This window comes from Macrobrachium nipponense, chromosome 1, assembly GCF_015104395.2.
Source record: "Macrobrachium nipponense isolate FS-2020 chromosome 1, ASM1510439v2, whole genome shotgun sequence".
Lineage (NCBI taxonomy): Eukaryota > Metazoa > Arthropoda > Malacostraca > Decapoda > Palaemonidae > Macrobrachium > Macrobrachium nipponense.
The window spans coordinates 1,950,984-1,959,802 of NC_087200.1; positions in this window are offsets into that span (position 1 = coordinate 1,950,984).

Below are 8,819 nucleotides of genomic sequence, written 5' to 3' on the forward strand. Positions count from 1 at the left end.
AACTGAGGAACAGGAGGTTTAAATTCTCTTTCCTTTTATAAGGGTTGCTATGACTATCGTTTTCCATGACTTGATATTAATCAAGGGATGATCTTTTCAAATCGGAAGTGGCCGACTTATTTTGGGTATCTGTAGGCGTTTTCTTTTATTTATTTATTTATTTTTCTTTTATTTATTTATTTTTCTTTTATTTATTTATTTATTTTATTTTTGTAAAAACTAAAATTGTCATGTATGACATATAGCGTTAGATTTAGTAATCAAGCAGCTTTTAGAGAGAGAGAGAGAGAGAGAGAGAGAGAGAGAGAGAGAGAGAGAGAGAGAGAGAGAGAATTGTTTCTCTCTTATTACGGATTAACAAATTCTAATCAAAACTGTTTATTTAAGAAGTACGGAGATATGAGGGCATATGATGATAGTGTCCGGTAAGTGTATTGTAGTTGTATATATATATATACGTGCGATGGAGATCCATATTGCCTCTATTATAAATACCACATGAAAGAAATAAAACAGCATTGATATTAAGACGAGACTCGCGCTTTTCAGAGTTGATGTCGAAACTATACAGGATGTCCATAAAGTCCCAGTACCATTACAGGCAATAAATACTTGTAATGGTACTGGGACTTTATGGACACCCTGAGGTACATCTACAATACATGACAATACAGCATTACAAGACAGCGTAAAATAGACGTCACTGGTATTATAAGTTTAATTGGGTATCGTGGCTCTTGGACTACTGCATTTGGGAACGGAGAAGGTGAAAGATAATTAGGAACAAGTTACGTGAGTATTAGGACGCAGACAATGCTGCCATTTGGTGTTCTTGAACGACCAAGGGGGAGTCATTCATGCATGGAGGGAGCTTCAGTAGACGCTGTTGTTCGTAAGTTAGAAGTTATTGTAACGATACTTTACGTTGTCATGGTGCCTCGCTTCAATTATACTTCCTGAGCCTTTTATTCCCTTTTTAATTTTTGGTGATTATTGGGATTTTCATGTCCTTCCCCTTTTTTTATTTTATTATTTTTTTTCATTTGCTTGCTTGTTTATTTCTTGGCCTCATTCTCACTTTTTTTCCCAGGCAGCTGATATTCAGATTTATTCAATATGAATTATCGCATAATAATAATAATAATAATAATAATATAATAATAATAATAATAATAATAATAATAATAATATAATAATTATGGAAAAATTATATCCTAAATTAGTATGCCTGTTTGATTTTGTTACTTAAAATACAAAGCAGAAGACCATGCAGGCCATCGAAAGCTTTCTGCTTTGTATTTTAAAAATAACAAACAGACATACTATGTGGATTTACTTTTCCATTTTTATTGACTCATGTGGTTATGAGTTTTCTTTGAATAATAATAATAATAATAATAATATAATAATAATAATAATAATAATAATAATAATAATATAATAATAATAATGTATTGTTATACGTAACAGTAATTTTTTGTGCTAAGATGTTGCTCTTTCGAAGCGAAATAGTTGTAATGCGTCGAAATGTGCTTAATAAACCAAAAAGCAAAAACTTCAAAAGGACGATGATAAAATCAGCTGAAAAAAAAAATATTTTGAAAAAATTAACGAAAACCTTTTTAATATATATATATATATATATATATATATATATATAATATATATATATATATATATATAATATATATATATATATATAATCTATATATATATATATATATATATATAGATATATATATATATATATATATATATATATATATATATATATATAGATATATATATATATATATATATATATATAGTATAATATATATATATATATATATATATATACTATATATATATATATATATATATATATATATATATATAGATATATAATATACTACTATATATATATATATATATATATATATATATATATCTATATATATATATATATATATCTATATATATATATATATCATCAATAATATATATATACTATATATCTATATATCTATATATATATATATATATATAATATATATATATGTTTAAGTAAATACTAGACAGTGTGAAGCTTCGTCCAAACAATTACAAGATTTGCGAGTGCATAATTATAAACTGTTTTAGAATTTTGTTGCTGAGGAATCAAATTGGTGATGATCTGATTTATTCTGAGCATGATACAATACTGAAGAAAATAAGAAGTGGCTGGATGTATGCACATTAAATTTTTTTTTTTTTTTTAGCGAAGTACACAGTATATGACGACAAGAGTTTTTTTTGCTGGCTAGGAGACTCACCCCCATGGGACTATTATCAAGGCATAGTGTCGGAAAAAATTCCACTGGATGGGATGAGAATTAATTTATAAACAAGTAAAAATACGCCGTGGAAACCGAGTTTTTCTGTTAAAGGTTAAGTATATCTTAGTTTTAAACAGAATCAATGAGCTAATTAACAGCTCTCCTAGGGCTGGCCCGAAGGATTAGATTTACTTTTTCCTTCACGTGGCTAGGAACCAATTGGTTACTTAGCAACGGGACCTACAGCTTATTGTGGGAACCGAACCACATTATATCGAGAAATGAATTTCTAATCACCAGAAATAAATTCCTCTGGTTCCACAGCGGTAGCCTTGGGGAGGGAACTTGGGCTACCAGATTGAGGAGAGTACTTAAAAACCTCATCCACTGAGGAAACTTACGAGTTTTCTGTACAGAGTATAATAATATAAATAACCATAACCACAGAATAAACTGGAATTTGTAAAGTATTATTTATAGCAGCAAATGTCGGTAGTACAAAAGCTAGATGATAGAGCCAGCCGTGATTAAACAAAGACAGGTAATGAACATCTAAAAGGGAGCCTGGGATTCAGATAACAATGCATAAGAAGATTAAAAACAAATTATCAGCTGGGGTGACGTATGGATGGATCATCTTGGTTTATATACTACTTTTTCTGTAACTTTTCTCATTAATTACCTACCTGAAGAGAGAGACAGCAGTCTCTGAAATATAGTACCTTTCTGGAAGTACTTGTTACTTGAGGCATTCTTCTAAAAATATTTTTGATTTTTCAAACTGTGTAGTCTTATCAGCTCTTTCTCAAACTTGTGAAAAACGGGTCTGATTCTGGATATGAGTGGAGAAACGTAGAAAGGCAGTTGAATTCCATAATGGGCGAAAAATGTCTTATGAAAAACATGTTGTTCTGTTACAACTGAAATCCATTTAATAAAAGAAGCCCATAAAATCGCCCCAAAAAATTCTATATTTTGGTACTCGCCCAACATAGAGATGACCACCCATCTCTAGCCACGCCCCAGTCCGCTCTAAGCGAGCACACTTATCCAGGCGTGGTCGGAAGATGAACCCGAAGCATGGCTCAATCACATAGAGAATGTGTGCCGACTACACCCCCACTCAATTGAATATCACTAATATTTAACAAGCACATGAGGGGCAAGGGTTTAATTGCTCTGCAGACTCTGACAACTGCTGAACAAGGGGGATCTTGAAGCAGTAAAAGAGTAGTTAAGAAAGCTTACGAGATTACACCTGAACACTGGAGACAACGCTGGTGTAGTCTACCTAAGGAAGCGGATAGTCTTTGACGGACCGGACATATCACCAAGGGAAAAATACTTGCAGACCTTTCTGAGCATGTGTAATTGGAGCATTTTTTCTATTATTCTCCAAGCACACTTGCCACTTATACATATATGACAAACGTCCCACTACCATTGCTGAGTGCTGCCGTTTGGCAGATGATTGGGAAACTCATTCCCACCTCAGCTCTCTCAGCAAGAAGATCACACCTCACAGTTATACATCCTCAATGGCCCAGATTAAGAATGGGCCCACTTCTAAGCCAGTTACATGCAACTTCTACAAACTTCTAGACAGTCATACCCGAAAAAACAAAAGGCGTAAAATGACTTTTTCTGCGGGGAGCTGTAACACACATACAAGCTATGTATGCCTCAAGCCCTCAGTTTAAGAAATGTTAAAAGCAACATACTACATTTTTTTTTTGTAAAGGAAAGCCAGAGACCACTCATGTTGGCATATGGAAGCCGCATTTCTCAACTCCTTAGTCATTAAAGATTGATCATGGCAAAATTTGCCTACTTCACTCCTCCCCAAAATCTCCACCTTTCCTACAGCTAGATAACCTACCATTGTCACACTTTTTTCGATCTGTGTTTTCATCTCAAATTTTCATTCCAGACAAATCATTAGCAGCTCGGAGAAACACCAGCACCCAAATGTGACAAACAAAGAACAAAGACGAAGAAAGTCAGATAAAAAACTGCTGCACCAGCCAGTCGGGAGCATTCTAATAGAAGTCAGGGCGTTGTACAGTTCAGGGTCTCTGCCCAGCCGCCTTCTCTCCACAATCTGTATTCGTGTGTGGGGTCGAAGCCTATTTCCCCAAAGTCCATAACCCCAGTCCGGCACTACTTCCCTTCTCTGATCATGTAAGGACCAGGTACAGATTTGGAATTTGCTTCAATGCACAGTCCTCTTACTTTATTTCTGCCGCCTATCATGTATAAACTCAATCTCCCTTTGCATCTCCTTCAGAGAGTAAGTGAAATGGAAAAAATATTTGTGACTCGTGCATAAGTATTAATTCATTTTGCTATCTCATAACAGTGTTACTTACCCTCGCTGTCTTAAATAAGTCCCAGTCACATTAATTGTGCTTTAAATCGAGCAGTACATTGCGTTCTTAATTTGCAGAATAGGAGACCGTGGAGGTTTGTGTGCATCTCCATGTCTCACGGTGCCAATTTGGTTTCATACAACCATCAGTTTCAAGTCCCAGGGTGTAAAGATTGAAGAACTGTTGTTTATCTACTATTTTATGATTGGTGATAATTGCAATAATTATTCTATTACATAAATTCCTTTTTCCATAAGGGCTTAACATTCTCTAGGTTTTATATAGTGGAACTCATTGATTTGTAGATTAAAGTTTATGTAATAATAATTTATGTAATAATAATTTGATAATAATTTAATTCGTATAATATTGTTGATAAGCGAACCCGTCAAGACTTAAATTAAGGTCACCCAATGTCACCTGTCCCCATCACCTTTAACCCCCACCTTGTTTATAAATATCCTTCTATCTCCGCACCCCTCATGTTCGGGAGTACAATGTCGTCTTTACAGTTATTATGAGATTGTTTCTGATGGATGTTTTCCAAATGTTTACAATTATTTTATTATTACAATAAAACATGGCTATGCAAAAGACTAATGAACAGCAGGTATCGAAAGTGGTGGGTTTCTTGATTAGCTTAGAGGGGGAACACCACAAGGTGTGATGGATATTAGCCGCTGAAGCCACGAATAGAGGCGGAATGAGTGACCAAGCGTGAGCCGGAGGGTGGGGTTTGGGGTAAGTTATGGCGGTGGGTGGGATGGTTAGTTAAGACATGGCCGATTTGACCTGGGTCATAAAGACTATCGCCAAATAATTGAGACATTAAATGATATGTTAATAGTATACAGTCTTGCAACACCTACATACTTTATACCTAACCATCATTATGTTAATGCACCAATGCACACATTTCACTACATTTCATTTCACATAATTTATTTTCACAAATAATTTCGGAAATATAAATAAATATTCTGAATATAAGAAATATAGCAAATTTAAATGCTTAATATAAATAGCCGAGCTGGTTGTGAGGGGTGGAAACCAAGTGGCCCATCACAATCACAAATACTGGTACTCAACTAGTTATGCCATAAATACAAATCCTGTAGTATAGATTAGCATATCCAGTAATGTGTTCTTTAGCATAGATTAATTAATAAAATATAATATCCTTGCAAAATTGATACTTTTATGACTTATACAACCCACGGCTACAAAACCTGGTGTGTAACTGTTTGTGCCCAGATTCGTCATTATTGGTAATACAGGTAATTATAGTTCCGTAAATCTAGGGCAAAAAATAGATAGAGCCTAGCACAAGTTGGTAGAGTAGCCATTTACGGTTTTGTGATCCTTGGCCACATCTAAATAACATGTCAAACATCTACCATTATTTAAATAGTCAATCCAGGCGATATAAGACGGAGGACAGAATGAGAGAGAGTATTTAGAAAATGTGATAACAATGAAACACGATACGATGTGATAAGATTTCATAGTAATTATTTTCCAAAAAATATATGATAACATGTTTCTTAAAGCAGGTCTCGAGTATATCAATCAGATTAATAACTAAACAGGAATAAAAGCTCTCTCCCACCCTCGCTCTCTCCCCCTCTCTCCATATTTATTTCATTCAATATTGGCATTTATTTGCGTTGATTACCGTAACTCTCCTCCCTCGCGCTTCTCTTCTCTCTCCATTTATTTCATTCAATTATTTGCATTTTCTTTGCGTGATTTACCTAATTTCCCTCCTCCCTTTTCGAACATTCCTAACTAGGTACTGGTTGGTTTGAACGTGGGCCACTTTCAGGGCAAGAAGGGCATTATCTCACTGAGCCAGGCCTGGCGGGGCGACACCGCTTTTGTAACTGGGTGTACATAGGTCCTTTACAGCTAGAATAGAAGTTAAGGACCTGGACTACTGGGAAAGATTACAATTTTCAAAATTATATAGTCTAGAAAAGAGAAGCGAACGCTGCATAATACAGGCATGGAAACAGATAGAAGGAATTACCGAAAACATCATGGAGCTAAAAATATCAGAAAAAGCAAGCAGAGGTAGATTAATAGTGCCCAAAACTATATCAGGAAAGCTAAGCAAAGCACACAGATCATTAATCCACTACGCACTAGCATCGATAATGGGGCGTCTATTCAATGCGGTTGCCAGCTCATCTGAGGAACATATCCATAGTGAGCGTAGATGTGTTTAAGAATAAGCTCGACAAATATCTAAGCTGCATCCCAGAACATCCAAGATTGGATTGGGAGATACATTAGCAATTCTCTGGTACACATTAGAGGTGCCTCAAACTGAGGGACCTGGGGCAACCCGAACGAGCTGTAAGGTCTGTAAGGTAAGGTACTGTGGAATAATTATGATATGATGTCTTCGAATTCCCAATTATATGACATCCAGATCGAATAAAGAATTGTTTGATGCTCCTAATAGAGTTTCTTAAAAAGCAGTATAGAACAATAAAGAAATAAAAAAAATATATAAAATAAAAAGCAATAAGGAGGCAGTAAAAAAGTGTGAGCATTTCTTGACAAAGTTTCACAAGAGAATGAGAAAGCAAATTATTATAATTATCAGTATTGACACTAAAATCATGTAAAATTTGTTACTATTGAAGATGATCATTCTTAAGCCAAGAGGAAGCATAAACGCTTCCACTAACATATTACATATCATGCTCAAGACATCTGTAATATTAAGTTCGAATTCGACAATTCAACAATACTATCCGATTTTCTATTTTACTGATATTTTTATTTGCTTTTAATCTATTTCAACGACACAGACACAAAATAATTTCTCACGGCAAAGAAAAACTTTTCATTTTTCTGACGCTAGGTCTACTATGTGCAAATTGGTACTTAATGTTCACAGAAATATGCTTCTTTAGCCGTTTATTTTCATAGAATATGAGGAAAATTACTTAGCAATGATGCCTTACCTTTCCTTATGGCTCGCTTAATTACACTTGACTTTGGAGTGACAAGATATCAGCAAATAAAGATAACTCAAGGCCCTGCACTTGTTCTTCATTAGGCACAATAGCTTTAACGCCGTTCGCGTATATACTACGCCTCCTGTCCTCGGAATGAACGAGCAGGGAAACTGCTGCTACGATGAACAAATTTGCAAAGCCATCATCACCACACTTCAAGCTGAGCACTCATCGAGGCAGGAGGGCCAGGATGAGGAAGGGACATACAGACATACAGACAATGGTGGAGGGCCATCCCTCAGGCGTCAAGAGCTCCTTACACGAGCAATAAAATCGTCCAATGTAAACACTGACCCTCCTTTCTCTGTAAATGGGATGCTGTCCTTTTTTTCTTCTTTTTGTGGCCCGTTTTCACTTCGGCACTTGAAGGGCTCCTCGAGAAATAGCCCGGATGAGCTTGATATTGTGTCAAAAGTAATTAGAAGACCCGGGGCCAGCTTTTCATTCGAGTGCCTTCCTTTGATTCGGTGAATTTTAGCGTCTTCAAGTAATATAGCAGTCAAGCTGCTGTTACGTTTTTATTAGGGATTTTTAAGGATACAAATATTCTGCAAGGTAAATCTTGTATAACAAGCAACACTCGCAAATTGTGACCCTGTTAATGCCTCCAATCTTTCTTGCTTCAAGCATTTGTTGCCGCTTGCGTTGCTTGTCGCTTACTCGGAGAGTAAGCCTACAAACTACTTTGTTGTTGTTGTTGTTTTTCTTGCTGGGGGATTAGAAAAGGTCTATGGAAACGCCTAAACGGTCTGAGAAAGGGGGTTTTTCGTGTTGAGTTAAAGATGTAGGAATTCTAGGATAGGATATTTATGATTTATCTATTAAAATGAGAATGTAAAATATAGATAATGTGCATTTTAAACAGTAAAAAACAATGATTTCTAATAAAATATAGCGTATTTATTTCAATGTTCGTTGGAGAAAAAAACGCTTTTGCGTTACCGAAAGGTCAGTTGTTATGTTTCTAACGCTGGGAAAAATAATATTGGACTGATAATCATGCAACTAGTCTGTATCAAAATTCGAAATGATGGCAACCGTGAGCGTGATTCCTTAATTATACTTCAGTCTGAGGAATAACAGTAGTATTGCAGGGTCGTAAGACGAGATTATTAAAGGTGCCG